Source organism: Anser cygnoides, chromosome 11 (assembly GCF_040182565.1).
Source record: "Anser cygnoides isolate HZ-2024a breed goose chromosome 11, Taihu_goose_T2T_genome, whole genome shotgun sequence".
In the NCBI taxonomy this organism is placed as follows: Eukaryota; Metazoa; Chordata; class Aves; order Anseriformes; family Anatidae; genus Anser; species Anser cygnoides.
Window position 1 is genome coordinate 14,195,028 of NC_089883.1, and position 19,031 is coordinate 14,214,058.

The window sequence follows — 19,031 nt, forward strand, 5'->3', positions numbered from 1 at the left end:
GTAGCCTCTTGTGTGTACTAGGAGGTCTTTGGGGTACCCCAGAGCTCACCTGAGTGTCCTGCAAGGCCTGCAGGAGGCACTCGCTCACGGTGGGAAGCCTCTTTCTGCACTGTGGGTCCCCGAGTGTGCGCTGAGTGCCTGGTGAAGCTTTTAGGGGGTGCTGGAGCTCAGTGGAGAGAACTGTGAGGTCTGCGGAGGACTCTGCAGCACCCGTAGGGCACCGAGAGCCCTGCAGTCCGCCACGGGGTGCAGAGGAAGGGGCTGGGAGGCCTCACGGGTACCCCCAGAGCAAGCTGTGGGACCTGGGGGAGGACGTTTGGGAAGGGACAGGCGGCACCGGGAGGCCTCGTGAGGCCTCACATTCTCTCCTGGCTCTTATCGCGGTCACCCGAGAGCTCACGGCCCGAGGAGCGCTCCCCCCGGCCTTCCCTGGGAACCAACACGGCCACCCGGGAGCCCAGTGCCCGAGAACTACATTTCCCGGCGAGCCCTGGGCACCAACATGGCCGCCCGGAAGCCCAGTGACCAAGAACTACACGTCCCAGCATGCCCCGGGCTCCCACCCGGCCCTAGCGGCCCAATAAGGACAATCCCGGGAAGCCCCGTGCCCTCTGGAGCCTCGCAGGGCGCCGTGGTGCGCCCCCGGGCACATGGGGGCCTCCTGTAGGGCTCCCCTGCTCCCCACGTCCTCCGCAGGTCTACCAGGGAGGGCCAGCGCCCTGCAGCTCCCCCAGAAAACCTCCCAGTGACCCTCCTTGACACCACTCTAACCGGAACACTGAGCCGAACCCTAATAAGGACCCTAAAAACCAAGTACGGCACCACTTTCTCCCATCAAAAAGTGCTCCCAAAGGGAGTCCCATGGTTTTGGCTAATGTCTTGTTCATGCAGTTGAGCTCTGGTTTGTGGACATGGTAAGACCAAGGGCCTACTGCTATTTCCCAGGTGGGGAGTGGCTTCTCTCCTCTAGTCAGTCACTGAGTTTTAGAAGGTTTGTGGAACGTAATTTTTTAATTCTATGTTTGTATTAAATACAGTTTAAACAGGCCAACACGTTCAAGAGGCAGTAAGAGCAAGGTCGGTATAACATCTGGCGGTGCTTGTCAGTACCACGGCATTAGGAAAGGAAAGCTCCTTGATAAACACGGAGACAAACCTGTACCTGGAACACTGCGCTGTGATCTCAGCAGAAAATCAACAGGAATCAGAGCAAGGGGCGGGACTTGGAGGACAGACCTGTGAAGGGTGACTTAAAGGGGCTAAACACCAGAGCTAGCTCCTCGGCTGTGGACAAAGATCCTCTTTTACACGCTGCAATCCTAGATCTGGCTTGCACTCACCTTAGCTGCAGGCACAGCACAGAACAACCTTGACACAGCACAGCATTTGTAGGACACCTGCAAGAATGCAGTGGGGCAATACGCTCACCAGGACGATTTTCTTCTCTAGACAAGAGTCTTAACATGCCCCTAAGTGTCTGAGAAAGAGCTATCTGGCTCAAAGAACCAGCCTCATACGAACACTGCAGCTAAAGGATAGTTAAACAGAGATGACACCAATTCCCACGGGGACAGGAGGAGAGCAAAAGGGCTGGAGCTGAAGGATCTTTATCACCCCCTCCCCACACTAGCACATGACTGGATCATAACTAAAAGCGTATGTAACGCACAGTCCTGCATTTGTGTTCTGGCTTCCAAGCACTGCAAACGCTAAGTAAAGACAGGAATTATTTAGCATTGGTACAGGGAGGCAACTGGGGATTTAAGCAAGAAAAATAAACTGGGAAGGAGAAAACACGACCTGAATGCTGGCCCAAACCTCCTGGTGCAGTGATGTAGGAGACGAAATCCCTGGGAAGCACTTGCATAGTGTGCCAGAGCTGCCCGAGAGCGGCCAGCAAGGGGGGCGGAGGTGGGCCGGATGGGGAAGGCCAAAGGAAAAGGCTGCGGCTTCAGGGTGGCAAGGCAAGCAGGACAAGGCGAGCTGTAGCCAAGAAATGTCCATTAGAGCCTGCTTAGAAACCTGCTCTGGCCAGACGCATCCAAAAGTGAATCTCACCACACCGCTAAGTAACCCGGTTTCAATTTCTGACAGCATGAGCAGCCCTGGCAAGGCCTGGGCTTGGCAAGGATTGCTGCTGGCTGTGCAGGCAGCCCGGGTGCTCTGCAGCGAGCTGACACCGCCACCCAGCGCCCCGCATTGCCCGCAGCACGCAGCCCGAAGCGCCCCGCAGGGCCAGCAGCGCCCAGGCCACACCAAGAGATGCCCGCACAGGGCGGCAGCGGCTGTGTCGGTAATCTGAGATTGCTTTGGCGCCTCCAGGACACTCAGTGCTATTGTGTCCGATGCCTAAAATGCACTGCAGGGATTGTGCTGGAACCCTGCACGGGTCTTAAACCCAGCTGCGTTATGTCCAAAATGACCCCGAGTCCCCCAAGTAAGAGAGAGAAGTGGTTTGCTCTGCCCTTTGCCTGGCTCTTCCTCAGATTCTTGATGGCTGATCGGGGCTTAAATAAAGGAAGTTTATGCAGTAATTCTAGCCCAAACAACTAACCTGGGGAATTATCCCTCCATGTGGCTCTTGGCCTCGTACGCCAAGCCGGCTGACCATAAATACTCATTCTTCACATCAACCACGCTACTCAGTAACATTTTTTAGAGGTAAGATTGTCTTTTTGTCCAGGTACTCTGGAATCAGCAAAGTCAACAGCACACTTACTGGTTTACCCTCCCGTAGTTCTACAAAGGCTTAGAGCTTCCTCTCCAGGCAAGGAGATAAGCCAGAAACATTTCCAAGTCCCTTTTTCATTCACAAAAATGTAGCTTTTGGTAAGAGGAGCTTTTAGAAGCACACAGTGATTTACCAGCTGATGGAGCTCAGTAAATAGCAGAGATTTGTCTACAAGCATCCTCTGAATTGGAAGTGAGTTGTGACTCAGCCACATTTATTAACCTGCTTTTTTCCACAAAAGCCTATGCCTTTGGGATCTTTGTGCTTTGCTGCTGGCAGAAGCAGTCACAAACACATGACCTCACTGCGGGGTTATTGCCACCTTCACCTACTGAAGATGTGCAGAACAGCATGTCTCCTTGGCACAAACTGTCTTCAGTTTGTGTTTATTTTCTTGAAGACACAAGAATGTTTTCATACTTTTCTCAGCTACGTTGAGTGATAAAACATACCTTAAGATAATAATAGCAATTCTTAAACAATCCAGAAAATGAGCCTCTAAAGAAAAGCACAAAATACCCTGTGAGCAGCTGCATCAGAAGTTATTTAACTTGCAAGCATGAGTGCTTGTGTCAAACTGAAATTACAACCAAATTTCCACATTTTCTAGAGTTTTCTGATTGGTATTCTCTTCATACAATCAATAGAACTAAAAAATGTCCAATGTCCTAAGTATTGGAGGTAGTTCTGAAAATAACTCAGATTATTCTAAGTGATTACAATTCCTTAGTGATATGGCTTTTGTGGAGGACTTGTTAGTGTTAGGTCAGAGGTTGGACTGGGTGATCTTGGAGGTCTCTTCCAACCTAGGTGATTCTGTGATTCTGTAATACTTTTTCAGATTGCAGAAGCAGAGACAGGGATGCAATCTAATCAAGCATTCAATTTCCAACATATTCTCTTAAAAAAATCCTGTATTTGTACTATCTTTAGACCAGTCCTGAATTTGTAATTTTGATGACTGTGACACATGCAGGCAGATTTCAACTTAACTAAAGCAGCCAGAGGGTTCTATGGGGCCACATCATTCGCATCTAGGAAAAAAACTGAAGTGTAGGCTTTGGTCTAAGATGCACAACCAGTGCCACAGAAATAACTGGGATTTAAGCACATACTTTATATTAAAAGCAAATGTTCTACTGTTTTGCTAGATCAGAGCTGTAAATCTTGGTGATGTCACGGTTTCTATGACAACCAAGTGTGATATGACATAAAGGATTATGCTTTAAAGAAACACTATTACATCTGGCCTTTTCAACTGACATGGTCAGAGCTTAACGTGTACGTACCTTGTGCACCCATCTGCTTATCTTTGTTCAATCACCGAGCCCAGGGGCAGAAAGGGAAGGCCTCAGCACAGCAGGCTGAAAGCAAGCAAAGAGAGCACATAAAAGGGAGTGTTGCTCCCCTCTCTATTCCTGCCTACTCCAAGGAGGAAAAATAAAGTCAGACTAAGGGTCACATTATCCTTTCAGGGCCTTCAGCAGCCCAGGAGCTTGCTGACAGCTGAGGGACACTGCAGCTGCGAGGCTGGAAGCCAAGAGACAGATAGAGAGCAGCAACACAGGTGCCGTGATCCCTTTCTGCAGAGCCCTCTTTGCTCTAGTCCTCTGCCACCTCTGCTTTCTGATTCACTAATGGCGCATTTGCCCCAGCTGCCAGCAGGTTTGCTCCCTGGGAGATGTCTCCAACTAGCTCCATGGTCCTCAGCAATCCCCACAAACATAACCAGGAAGGTCTTTCCATCCCATGGGAGCAGGTGCCGAAAGCAAAAACAAACCACTTAATACCAACAGCTAACCCCAGACTAGCTAGTTTGGAACCAGACGGGAAACACGTGAGAAGTGACCTCTGCCCCTGCCTTTTCTGCAGTGAGAGCAGCCTGCTCCTGAGCAGGGCAGGATGAACCCTGCCTCCAGCAGCCAGCTGGCTGCAGAGCTCTCCTAGCTGCTCCAACACTCGTGTTCACCTTAGCTAGTCACAGCCATGTTCGTAGGAGCATTGTCTTCTCGGTTTCACTGTCTTGTTTTCAGAGAGCAGGCTGGCTCTCAGGCTGCTCCGCATTCAGGACACACAGATTCACCGCCTGCTTCTACAGGCAAACAAGAGGCAGCGCTGCAGATTTGTTCAATGGCCCTTTTAAGCATGGGGCTGGCTCCGTAGCAAACAACTCCCTTTACATTAAGATAAATGCTTTACTAGGGAGATTAGTGGCACTGCGCTTGTGAAGTCAAGATATTCCTTACAAATAAAATCAGTGACTATAAATAGCCAGCATATCTTCCATCCTAGGAGATTATGAGTTTCTTCCTTGCAAAACAGATGAGCTCACTGAAAGATAATTTTGTGATGGCCAGATAGCTTCAACATTAGATCGAGACCATCATCATTAGTCCAATTAAAGCTCCTTTTTATACCAGGAAAAGAACTGATGTGCGGATAAACTGCCTCCACTCATTGTTACTGCAGCATCCACAGCTGCTGCGAACGCATCCATGTCATCAGTGTGTCTCACAAAAAGCATTCTAAATGAGTTAACTCTTCCAGGAACTGGCAGATTTCTGAGAGACTATTTGCTTATAAAATCTCCAGCTTTTTGTTCTGTGTTTCTTTTATTTACAGAGGCATTAAGTCCAATCAGGAGCCGATCACACACACTTCTGCAGAGCATAATACCAACATCGCATGCTATTATTGTAGTAAGAGTTGAGAGAGGGAACCTGGCCTTGAGGCTACTTATCCCCTATTAAAAAAAATAAAAAACCTTCACCTAACCTGCATCATTCTGACAGAACTAGGTTAGGGAGTGCCTGTATGTGCAGTTACTTTGGCAGAGCACAATTTACAAAAGGGATGGGAGAAGCGCACTGACAGACAGTCATCTGTCTCCAGCAGCAGCCAGAAGGCCTGTGACCGGTCTCAGGAACGTGATCAAAAGGGCCCATTTTGCCACCACGTTGAGATGCTGGCCATCATTCACTGTGACCTGGGTCTCTTATGTCCCTGCTCTGTCTCAGCGGCATTGCCCAGGTGCTACAGGAGCAGTGGAGAGCTTCATTCTTGTTTAAAGGGTGCGGTGATAGCTACATCATCAGGTTCTTGTCATCTTTTCTAGGATTGATTAAAAACATTCTCAGTAGCCACACAAAACCTCACTGAACGTCTGTCTTCACTGCACATCCAGGAGAAACAAATCTCTCGAGTCAGCCTCTCCCTGCCCTGCTTCAGGGGAACGACTGTGTGGAAGACAAGCCCTGCACACATTTTTCAGGGGGTTAGAGCTTTGGGCATTGGCTCCAAGAAAGAAAAAAAAAAAAAAAAAGGAAAAAAAAATAAACACAAACTGATAACTGCAAAGACTCTTAAAAGCTTTGTTAACTTCCTATGAAACAAATGCTTGGACTTCAGACTCACTTATCCACAAATCTCCTTTATGAATCCAATTCTGATTCGACGTATTTGGTACTTTCTGGAGACACAGGTTTTCTAGCAGCTGCAGATAGCCATTTTGAAGGCTATCAGCCTTACCTGATGCCTGCACATCACATGAGAACTTCACAGCTCAAAATGCAACTGCTCGGTCTCATCTGGAAGTTAACGGCAGTCAGCCACGCACCAGGCAATAATGCTGGGTGCCATGTATACATCAAAGGAGCTACAAATATTTTTGATACCAAAAGTAATCATTGCATGCTTATAGCCTATCATGGGAGCTAGGCAGTGAATTCTTCTTGACCTAAATAGAACTTTTCATCTGCTCGTTACTGTCTGCTGCTGATGTTGTCACTAGAAATGTAAAAAAGCAATTCAGTGCATCCAATGCTGAAATGCTGTATTAGGTTTACATGGCAAGGTTTCGGTAGCAGGAGGGCTGCAGGGTGGCCTCTGTGAGCAGAGCCCAGCAGCTGCCCCATGTCAGAGCAGAGCCAGCTCCAGAAATGGACCCGTCGCTGAGCTGAGCCGAGCCAACAAGCGATATGGGATGAGCTTCCGTGAGATCAGATTTAAGAAAGGAAAAAACTGCTGCACAGCAGCAGCTGGGAGAGAGGAGTGAGAAAATGTAGAGACCCAGCCCTGCAGCCCCCAAGGGCAGTGCAGCGGGAGGGCTCCAGGCACCAGAGCAGAAGTTCCCTGCAGCCCATGGGGAGGCCCCTGGTGGAGCAGGCTGTCCCCCTGCAGCCCGTGGGGTACCACAGCAAAGCAAATCTCTACGCTGCAGCCTGTGGAGGCGCCCATGTGGTGCAGCCTGTGGTGGAGGAGACGGGTCTAACCTGAAGGAGGCTGCAGCCCACGGAGAGCCCCTGCAGGATCAGAGTCCAGGTGGAGCTGCAGCCCGTAGAGAGGAGCCCACACAGGGGCAGGTGATGTGGCAGGAGCTGCCACTGTGCAGGCCCCATGCTGGAGCAATCCATTCCTTAGGGATGGATCCCATGTTACGGAGCCATGTGGGAGCAGTTCTTGAAGAGCTGCTGCCTGTGGGCAGCCCCTGCAGGCTCAGTTCGGGAAGGACGGCATCCCGTGGGAGGGACCCCGTGGGGAGCAGGGGCACGGAGGGACCGAGAGGGACAGGCCGAGATGAAGCGTTAGGGACTGACTGCAGCCCCCATTCCCCCTGTTCCCCTGCACTGCTTCAGGGGAGGATGGAGAAGAGGGTGGATTAGGAGAAGGTGTTGTTAGTTTGTTTTCAGTTTCTCACCGCTCCACTGTGTTACTGATAAGCGAGATCTTTGGTGCTGCTTTTGATGTTTCAATCCAGTTACGGGCTCACTGCTCTTCAGTCCCCAGTGGTAAGATCAGAACCCCTCCATACTTTCAACCCTTCTCCCCCAGCAGCTCAAAACGCTTCTCTAGGCACCAGTCTAATCCAACAGGCAGCATCTGACAGCTGAGTCACAGGAAGCTACACGGTACTTCTGTGGAAGCAATTATGGAGAAGTTACCTTGCTAAACTCCTTGATGTGAATGTTTGTCACCCTTTACAACAAAGCCTACCCCAAGAAAGCTATCTCAGTATCCACATGGAGCTCACAGTATGACCTGTACAGTTAGGAGCAGATAACGCTTAATACAAACAACTTTCTTCAACACATTTATGCCTAAGGAAGTGCTGTCAGCATGTTTGCTGTTCATCAAAAGCCAGGGGAAAGCAGCAGGAACAAGAAAGAAAGAGCACAGTAATAATCTCACCAAAAAGGACATCTAAACATCTCAATTCACCTCCTGTGGGGAGCGGTCCAGGGAAGGGTTAGGAGGAGGAGGATCTCTCAGCCCCAAATACAGTTAATCCCAAAGAGCTGACCAGGAGATGGCGTGAGAGGAACATATTTCCAAGAAAATCACCTGCTGACCGCAGCTGAGGCTGCCACAGACTGGGACAGTCTCTCAGCCAGTAACTCCCAGAGGGCTGACCCCAGCCTTGAAAGCAGGAGGGATGCCCACCTCAGTGGGAGACATGGGCTCAGAGCAGGTTTAGCTGGCTCATTAAATGGATATCATGTTTGCTCTGGAAATTTGACGTATTCTGAAAATTTGTAAGATGCGAGTACAAAAAGGAAAACAATCTGACAACCTTCTTGGAAAGGAGTGGAGAGAATAGTTCTTAATATTTTTAAGGTATCGAGGTAGCATTAAGACTGGGAAACACTATGTTCTTTGCCAGGTATCTCAGCAAGTCCATGACAAGTCCATGACAACAAGGTAAACCTGGAGCATTCTCATTACATCACTGCAGCTACTATGGGTCTGTATTCGTCCAGAGGAGACTGAAAAACTGGACCTTCGAAGACAATTCCTTATGAGTTTCCATGGAAAGGGCCGGTTTTTGTCCTCCCAAAGTGATGTGTTAGTTCAGGTAATGCATTCTGAACTAAACTGAACTCTAAAGTTCAAGCAAAGTGTACTATTTCTAGACAACTATTCGTGTTAATTTAAATCACACCAATTTTCCTGTTCAACATGTTGGGAAAAACACACGATATTTCCAGCATGGGATTAGAAGTCCCCTGATCATTTCACTCTTCTTTAAACCTAAAACTTTTTTTATATTTTGAAAAAGCATCTAGAAATATATATGTGTATTTTCTTCCTGTGGGTCAGATGGTCTTCATCTGTTTGCCAGTATTCGCTTTGGCTCAGACTTGTATGGACCAGGGAATTAATTCTGTGTGACAGCCACCCAGAGCTGCGGTGAAGAGTTTCACCATCTGAGTGCAGCACAGACAGTCTGACATACAGATTCCAGTGCAGATCCATTGGCGATAGCTGCAATTTATTGTTGTAAAAGGAAAATATGTTCATATCAGTGTTCTAAAGCTAATCTACTCCATTTGATTCAACTGACATTTTCACAGGGGAAAAACGTACAGTTTGGAGAAGCAATGAGGGTCATTAATTTTTCCTGCTTTTAATATTCTATGTTTCATTTTTTCCCTATTTTCAACTACGAATCCTGGAAACCATTCAAATCTGTCTTGATCAAACCTGTGTCTCTATCATCACTTTTAGATGATGCTTCCTGATTATGCTGGGAAGTTCCGCTCAAAGTAACCCTGTGAGGGTAGCTTTGGGTCTCTTGGGAGCTGGGCAGAGCCACTTATCTTCAGAATGAGATTGTATGACAAGCACAGGCAGTGTTAACAGATTGTTTTCCTCCATACATCAGATACTGGCATTGGTACCTGGGATCCATCTGTCATAGGTATAATCAAGCCAACTGCTTGGCAGATTGCTGCAATACTCTTCACATTTATTTGGTATTAACCTTTTACATTACTCACTGGTTTAGTCAGTTGACTACTCTTTCTTTTGCAAAACATGGTCAGAAGTGTTTGGAAAACACCCTGCCAATGACCTACCTATGCAGCAGCTCAAATGTTTTTGGCAGCACTACCTTACATAAACATCCTGCAAACATCCCCGTCCTGTAGTAGATGTGTATTTGTAGCAGAGGGCCCTTCAATGGCAGGAATGGGATGGGAGACTCATGCTAAATCACACACCAGCAAACAGTTAAAAAAGAATCATTCTGAACACACAAGGCAGATGCATCAGTGGGAAAGAAGCACACATCTCCTGTGAGTTACAGAAGAGGGACAAAGAAAACAAAAAAGACAACTGAACCAACCTGCAGCGGTTCTTGGCAACTTCTCTGACATAAACTTGTTTTTTTTTGTTGTTATGTGTTTTGTTTGCTTTGGTTTTGTTTGGTTTTTGTTCCGTTGTTTTTCCCTAGCTCTGATTTTGCTGCTCAGTAGTTACCATTAATATTTTATACGTGCATTGGTCACCAGCCCCTTTCCATGCCATCCTCTCCTGGCAATAAACCTTGGAAGTATCACAAGGCAGGGGTAGGAGACAATCACGTGCAGCTTCAACTGTGGCGTTTTTCTATTGTTTGCAGAGAAAAGGCAGCAGAGACAGAGCTTCATGGTTTGCAAGGCTCACTAAGCATGCAGCATGCCTCGGGGAGACAGCTGGCTGTGTCTCCACTGATATTTGCCCTTTGACAGCTCCCCTCCTATAAGACACAGAGAGAAACAGCTGTCTGGGATGCAGCTATGGATAGCTGACAAGGGGAGCAAACAGCGAGGCATGCCAAACAGCATCTGGCCTTAACTTCAGAGAAACAGGACTACAAATGCACCCTCCAGCAGAGCAAAGCAAGGCTCCCACAACCTAGGAACTAATACAATATAGTGATGCTGCAGTGTTTTTTTTTCCTGGCAGAGCTGATTTCTCTTCTGTTTATTTCTGTGAAAGTATTCAATTTCCGAACAAACAGAAGGCGATTTCAACTCCACCTATATACCCTGCGTATCACCTCTTAGCCACAAGAGTGCACCCTTGCAACTTGCACTAAGCACATCCCCTCTTACTGCGGTATCAAGGTAGACAACACCTTAAATCCAGTGCAAAATATACTCTCGTCCCAACTGCTTTTATTGCAGCCTTGGATAAGTAATTGTTTGTGAATGCTTTGCAAAACACCCTGCCAATGACCTACCTATGCACCAGCTCAGATGTTTCTGGCAGCAGTACCTTACATAAACATCCTGCAAATACAAATATCCCTGTCTTCCTCCACAAGGAAACTTGCAGTAGATATGTATTTGTAGCACAGGGCCCTTCAATGGCAGAAATGAGATGGGAGTTCGGTGTTAAATCTGGTTTATAGCACACCAAATCGATGGGATGGTAACAGAACACCTTTTTTTACTACATTTAATATAGGCATTGTGTTTTAATGCACTAACAAACCCTGCTGAATGATATCCTCATAATTTCATTGACAATTCCTTACCAGATGCCTGCTGTGTCTTTGTCAGTATTGTAAAAAATAAAAAAATAAAATAATAAAAAAGCTTATTTTGGAAATTAATCTTTTCAGCAGATGATCTTAAAGTACATTTCAGAGTAGGAAACTAGGTAAATAACACATAAACACAGTATCTGAAGTTTCTATTTGACTTTAAAGAAACTAATAAAGCCAAGACTTTGAACCATGTGTATAAATTGGGCAAAAGGAAAGAAGCTGGGAATCTTCTTCAGGTTCCTCTTTCTAGAGCAATGTTTTCCATCTTTCTGCGAATTTCACCTTTCCCAGCTATGCTTGTTCAGTCCTGCTCTTGCCCTGCAGAGGCGGACATCTGAAGAGGATGATCCAAGTGTTTTCCACTTCGGCCAAAGAGCATTCTTGCTGAGACCCTATCAATTAGCCTGTCTCTGGAGCAGCCATGCTGCTACTGTTATTTCACAGCCACAGACATCTTCCTGGAACTTTAATGCTGCCTTTCCAGCAACCACTCCCTCTGGGAATGATCTTGTACTTTACAAAAGTAGCTGCATCACTGCTGGTATTTCCATGGTTTCTTAACCTTTGCTACCTTTGACAGAAGATAGAGTAAATCCCTAGCAAACCCATTTTAAGATACAGAGGCTCTACAGATTATATAGTTATTCCTGGTAATTTTTCACGGTCTGACAAATGTTTGCACCATTTTGATTTATAGCCACACTGCACTGTTAGTATTTATAAGGTTCAACTACCTGATACTCTGGGAAACTGCCTAGTCTAGAAGATGCGCCAAAGAGACAGGAACCCAGACAGCTTTTTCCCAGCTTTGTCACAAGCCCTGCGTGTGGGACTTTCCTCACCAGTGCATGTAAAGTCAAGCAAGTCACACAGGCTGCTGGTGCCTCCTCTTCATTCTCATCCGTCATCCACCTCATTTATTTAGACTGCTAGCTCTGAAGAACATGCCCTTTTTCTTACAACAAATACATCCAAGATCACAGATGTAGCTTCTAGACACAAAGGCAGTACAACAGAAAGCATGAAAGCAGAGATGAGCTATTCTGCAAGACTGTAGGCAGTGTTAGGCTAGTGAGCCCAAGGAGCATTACCAGAAGGACACGTCAAAGGCTGAATTCATAACGCGTAAGACTGCTTATCTGAAGGTCTAAAAGCAAATTAGGGAGCACGTTACAGTCATTAAATTCACTTGAGAAGAGACAGACAACCAACATGCAACAAACACTCTGAAATGGTCTAAGCAGAAAATACTGGAGGCTCGTCTAGGGAATGATCCAGTTTCCCAAAGACCTTAAAGGATTTTGATTTTCAACTCTGTAAACAGAAAGAAAAATTTCTTGCAGAATAAAGTAGAATTAAACAGGGAGATATCCACTTTACTAAAGGCACTGAGTTATGTGCCAGAGAAAAATATTTACAGTGATGAGGGACTGTTAGAAGCATGGAGCAGTTTGGGGTGCGAAAACCAAGGCAGGATGTTGGTGTGAAGTGTTTGCCTGCTTGCTGGTCTCAATACCATCAATACATTATTCTGGATAAAAAAAGAAAAAAAGGAAAATAAGACAACAGCAAATAGTGGTTTTAAGAAAGCACTTTAAAACAAACCAAACAAACAAACAAAACCCACAACCCCACCCCTACAGGCCGCACTGGACAGGTACAAATACGTCTCAAATCTCACAGAAGCAGCTGATCAGTAAGAGCCCTGGGCAGTCAGGTAACATTCACAAAAACAGACAGGTAGACTTGACACTGGGAGGGAGAAGGTAGGGCAGCAAGCCTTGGGCAGGCTGGGAAAGGTGCAGTAGGTTTAAATGGCTTGAGAACAGCTCCGTTCATGTAACGTTAAACTGTGACCTTAAACTCATCAGCTGCCAGATTCTCCATCAATGAAACAGGCAAAACAGCCCGTGGAAGATGATGAAGTACTTGAAATTGAGAGTAGTCCGATTACTGAAAGAAGGATTTAGTCTATCTCAGCAATTAAGATATAGCAGCTACAGCTGCACCTGCCTGTTACTGACTTTGGACTTCAGGGAATTTTCTTTCACTTGGCAAGTTTTCTGCACTAGAAAAAAAAAAAATCTGCCAAGACTTCAGAGACCCTCCCATCACAATTGCATTAAATGCAGTCCTAAGAGGTGTTCAAGAAACACCCCTCTAACAGGAGGTGTGCTGCCTGGCATTTTTTTTCCCTTGAATGTTTTTTCTTGCTTGAGTTCACTCAGTCCTTGTCCTTCTTCCTTCTCTATTTCTCCAGTCTCTTTTCTCCTGCCCTGTCCCACCATTCCCTTCTACAGGCTTAGCTATGGTATTACTGTGAGGTATGAATGTTAATCAACGTGTGCCAATGACTCAGAAGTCATTAACGGAACCAAGCCTAACCTCATTACACAGTGCTGCACGCTGCCTGCCAAACAGCCACATAATCCTAAATACTTCTTCTCTAGTATGCAGTAAAAGAAGAGGCTATTTCCTGAATTTTGGTGCTCTTTGCTGTTGTACTGCTTACTACAGAGTAAAATCTAGGAGTTGTTTACACAGCAACTTCAGTGAAACAGAAAAATGCAAAGGCACCTATAGAAGAAATACAGTCATGCAGTTTTGCGGCTCCTGTCTGACTGTTTTCAGCCTGGTCTCTCAGTGCAACCTTACAACCATTAGACTAACTTAGTATTCTTTACTTTCTTCTCACATCAGTAACAAGCCTTATACATCTGAGGTGAAATCACAGCTACAGACCTGCATTTGTTTGCCACGCTCATGTGGGAGCAAAGACAGCCAGAGAGAAACAGGCAAGCAAAGAACAGAGACTGGTGCACGAGTGGGGGGACACGGCAACCTGTTCCCTGCAACACCTTTCTCTTGCTACCACAAAAGCTGTTTTTACACATGCCGTTAAGAAGCTCTGCGCTGCCCCTAGCCCTGTGCCGTGGAACTGGCACGGACTCTGACAGTAGCATCAGCGCTGGCAACGTCCGGCACACGTGGCTCCTGATTTCTAAACATCGGTGCTGGGGGAGAAAACTGAGGGCTTCACTTTTGACTAGTTTGGGCTTGGTCAAATGGGCAGAACAAAGCACCAGGTTTTTGCCAGTGCCCCTACTGATCCGCACATCCCTGATTCAGATACCCAGCTGCTTCAAGGGGCTTTCCCTTAGCAGAGGGGCTCTGTCCCAGCTCTTTCCCAGACTTTTGTGCAGGGGGAAGCCCTTGTGGCACCTGCTGACAGAAGATGTGTGAGATGCGTCTGGAGAGCTTCATGGCAGCTGTCGCCTTCCTGTTTCCCTACTTTCTGGCAAAGCCAAGGAAGAAAAACAACTTTTGTGTCCAGACCCTCTATTGCCAAACACCAGAGAATGTCCTATGTCCTCCCTTCTCAGGCTACCTCTACCATTAAGTGCTGTTGGTATCTTTCATATTCAGGTAGATAAAGACTGACCAGACAGCAGTGAGAGCTTAAAACCCTGCTGTTTTTTCTTGTGGTCCATGTTTAGGAGAATGTCCAGTCCTCCTCTGGCCCTACAGCAGGTGGTTACAACAGACAGCTAGCCATGAGTCACAGCACTAACAGCAGTAGAGCTATATTCATTATTTACCAGTCTCCGAGGCCCCTGTGCTGCTTGGAGACAGCCTACATCTCCTATCAATCATTTAACATGTTCCAGTTCAGCGCAGTTACTTCTGGCTCAGCACACAGACCTTGTCCAGAAGAATCCCTCACTTAGTGCTCTTTTCGTGCAGCTTCCTCCCAAGCCTCATGTACCTTTCCCAGCCTCATAACTTCTTGGCAATAGTTCAGCACTTTTTCACTTTAAAATTTAATTTAGTGTTCACAAGAGGTGCCAGACTACCAGCAGGCAGAACAGCAGCCTGCTGTTTGCCCACAGAGCCGGTACTGCCTGAGCAACAGGCACTTATGCTGTGTGACACTGACCTGATGAAGCATCTCGGCCCTTTTTGCAAGGGGCGGTCACTGGAGCCAGGCAGCTCCATTTACAAACTCATTTATTTCTCACCTTCTAGCTGAGAAGATACTAGACCCAGCCATACTGGATCTAAACACTCCCCTGGCCCTGGTATCCTGCCTGTCCCAACGGCCAAGCTAGATGCAGAAGGAGGCACAAGCGGGAAGGTAGCCGCTCCTTCACAGACTGCAGCTCAGTGACTTACCGGTTTCGAACTATTTGGTGGTGCCTATATAGGATGAAGGTCACTTCTACAAATAAGTTCATGGAAATCTTTGGCACATGGAATCCCACAGTCAGGAATTTCACAGCTTAACTGCACACTGCAATAGCCCCCCATATTATCCCTGTTTTGAACTTCCTGTGCATTGCTGGACCAAAGAAGATCCTGGCTCTCACTTGCTCATCTGCCACTGACCTACCACAAGATACAGGGCAAAACACAATATCTCTGCAACTCTCCTTTCCCAAGACAAAAGAGGAGTAAAAATAAGTAGTCTTCCCCAAGAGATATCCACACAGCTCTGGATAATTTACTTAATTAAATCAATCTTTGGCAAAACCCTATCACAGAATCATCTAGGTTGGAAGAGACCTCCAAGATCACCTAGTCCAACCTCTGACCTAACACTAACAAATCCTCCACTAAACCATATCACTAAGTTCTACATCTAAACATCTTTTCAAAGACCTCCAGGGATGGTGACTCAACCACTTCCCTGGGCAGCCCATTCCAATGCCTAACAACCCTTTCAGTAAAGAAGTTCTTCCTAACATCCAACCTAAACCTCCCCTGGCGCAACTTTAGCCCATTCCCCCTCGTCCTGTCACCAGGCACGTGGGAGAACAGACCAACCCCCACCTCTCTACAGCCTCCTTTCAGGTACCTGTAGAGTGCGATAAGGTCACCCCTGAGCCTCCTCTTCTCCAGGCTGGACAATCCCAGCTCCCTCAGCCGCTCCTCGTAAGACTTGTTCTCCAGACCCCTCACCAGCTTCATTGCCCTTCTCTGGACTCTCAAGCACCTCCATGTCCTTCTTGTATCTCTATCTTCTTGTCTTCTCTATCTTTGCCAGAAGAACACAACCAACCCTTCTTAAAATCCTTTAACAAATGGAAATGCCAGCTGGTGACAGGAGGAAGAGACAAATAAAAATGAAATGTTTGGCCATAAGACGACTTATGAAGAAGTAAGATGATTTGAGAAGATAGAAAATGACTTAAAGCAGAAAGGAAGAAATAGGAAGATTTTTTAAAGACAAAATCCCAAAGAAGCAGCAATGTGCCTGCCACCAGTTTTCAACAGGACAAGTACGTGACTGAGCACCTTGGCACTGATTTATGTACACAAGATAAGCAGCTGGTGTTCTTTTTCCTGATGCAATTCTAAACTGCTTAAGTCCACTGAAAAGATTATTTGGTTGGGTTTTATCTAGCCAGAGCAGAATATAAGTAGACTTCAGGGCTTTGGACAGAGCTGAAGTGCTTTACTCCATACAAGAACCAAGGAATACACATTTTGTAGACGATGACTTCTGAAGAGTTGTCATAATAGACAGACATGGAATACTCCCAAGCACATCAGTATTTAATGACCACAGCAAGCCCAAACAGCTATTTACTCCATTTTTTCTACAGCAAAGCACAGCAATGCGCTCTAGGCAACACCATACAGGTATTCACCTGGACTAACTCTATTAACATAGGCTTAAGCACTAGCAAGTGTTACTAATTGTGCCAATTTTTAGAGTAATTTGAAGAATTCTTGGGATACTGGTCCATACCTTTTGTAGTACATTATGAAAAGACACTACCTTTCTGATTGCTCTGTCATATTTCTCCCTGCTATCAATCATGGCAGGGACTTTCAGCTGTCTTCCAGACTTTTTCACAACTTATTAATCCACAGATATTCTTAAGTCAATGCATTCCTCACGATTACACGGGAGACAGACTGGCAAATATACTATATGAAGTAAGCAGTTGCCATAATGGTGCTCTTAATGTAACATGACAGCCCTTCGCTCAGTAACTTTGCAATAGAAGCCTGGGTATTCAGAACTGTTATTTTTATTTTGAGTTTGCACAGTAAGAGATTAAAACTGAATTGTCCTCAGGCAAACTAAACACAAAGTCTATGAGTAATTGTAGTATATAAAGCTCTGTGCAGCTCTGTTTTCCTCTGGGTGAGCTGAGGAGGACACATACCTAGCCAACGGAGTCTAGGAGCTTAGGCAAGATCAGATCTCCCATCCTGGTACCCAACTTTAAGTTATAAGAAGACAGAGTGCTCAGATAACATCTTTGATAGAGCAATCCTGAGACACTAGTCAAGGAGAGTAAAATAGGATCAACTCATATTTAGAAGTCAGCTGCCAGATTGTTTGCTTGAGATGACAGTAACTAGTGAACAGTAATTTGCTATGCAGGTACTTTCTAGCAACACTTAAATCACGTTTCAGGTGTAAAGAGGGAGGCATGTGGAACCTCAAAGCTTACGCAAAATTCCTACTGAGGATCAGACGAGGCTGGTCTGGATTCTGAACCTTCCATCAGGAGGCGGCAGTAAAGCCTCATTTCTACCCTGCTTCCCTTCCCCAGTAGAATACCTCTATTCTAGAAGCAAGAGTCAACATACCATATATTCTTCATTGTTGTTAGCAGGGCTTATTATTTATACACATTAACTGCTTTTGAATATCCTAGCATGGAGACAGCATAAGAATGCAATTTATTTTAAGTAGCCTGTGGAACTTCTAGCTTAGACTGTCACCTCTATCCAAATCTGAACACTTAGATTTGGATTTATACACAGAACAGAGATGTAGGAAGTAACATCAAACCCACGGTACAGATAGAGAAGTCAGCTATAAAAACTCCCAGGTGGGACAAGTCTTCCCACAACCACATGCAGTGACAGCAGCCAAGTCTGAGAGCAGCTCCAGTTTCCAGGTTCTCAGTTCATTGACTTAAGGATATGGACACCAAAAGCTTTACTAACTTGGATCCAAAAATAAACTACATTGCTCCACATGCAAAAATATCAATTAAAACCTATATTCTTCTATCCTGTAGAAAATTCTTTATGCAGGTATCTTTTTCACAAGAGCTCGGTTTGACTAAACCTGCCTCTTAGTGGTGTTTCATCATCCTGTCCGGCCTAGTTCTACTGGAAAACAAGCTTCTGTGTTTTCCCTTATCTAAAAACTGTTTTGGGAGCTCCCAGGTTCCTTTTTAAACAGAAGCCAAACAAAAAGACACAAGAAATTGAGGGAGAAAAGATTAAATAGAGTGAATAAGAGCAAAAATACTATAGTAATTGAAAAAGAGGAATGACTCCCACTGCATGCAATACCTGTAATAAACGCAAGATTTGAATGCAAAAGAAAACACCCTGACACATAAAGCTCAAACTGAGCTGCTGCTGCAGTCAGGTGAATGAGCTCTGCGTCACCTCCAGGAAAATTTATACTGCACTTTCATTCCACATCATTTCTCCAGGACAAGAGCAAAGTGACAAAACCCATTAGCATCATTATGCTCATTCACAGCTCTTTACACTCACCTGCAAGATCTCTCAGGACCACCCTGAATCAGCACTGTTCGTTTGGACAGATAAAGAAATATACAGAACTTTCTGAACTTGGCACAGCAACCTCCCTCACTGCTGGGACGGGGCTGGTTTCATGAGGCACTTTCATCCTGCAGCAGCTTTCTGGGCTAGCTTCACATCACCTAGCTCTGATGCCCATGGCAGTACCGAGCTCTATGTAAGCTGCAAACTCCACCTAAGAAGCTCTGTGCTGCCAGATCAGAGTCCTACCCACAACCTGTTGGAGAGTGCTGAAAGCCAGCCTTGGGATAGGCCTATGGAGAGATATTTTGGGATCCAGGTCAAACCATCCCTCAAGCTGGGAGAGAACTGAACTGGACCGTGAAGATTTGGCTGTACCCCTGAGCTGATGCTTTGCTTCTGAGTGGTTTTTGCTTTGGTTCCTTAGAAGCTGCTCCCCCAGAGCTG

At 46.0% G+C, this 19,031-nt stretch overlaps 1 long non-coding RNA gene across 24 annotated transcripts in view; it reads right to left on the reverse strand.

Annotated features, from left to right (window-relative positions):
- LOC125185065 (uncharacterized) overlaps nt 1-19,031 on the reverse strand; it is a 106,792-nt gene that overhangs the window by 13,822 nt on the left and 73,939 nt on the right. For 18 of the 24 annotated variants that reach the window (XR_010834300.1, XR_010834304.1, XR_010834296.1 and 15 more), the window contains 2 exons: nt 4,021-4,095; nt 1,801-1,983 (listed from right to left, as the gene is read on the reverse strand). This is a non-coding gene — a long non-coding RNA (uncharacterized lncRNA). Of the gene's footprint in view, nt 1-49; nt 1,698-1,800; nt 1,984-4,020; nt 4,096-19,031 lie in introns of those variants that run through there. The other 6 variants (XR_010834307.1, XR_010834303.1, XR_010834306.1 and 3 more) reach the window with 2 other exon arrangements.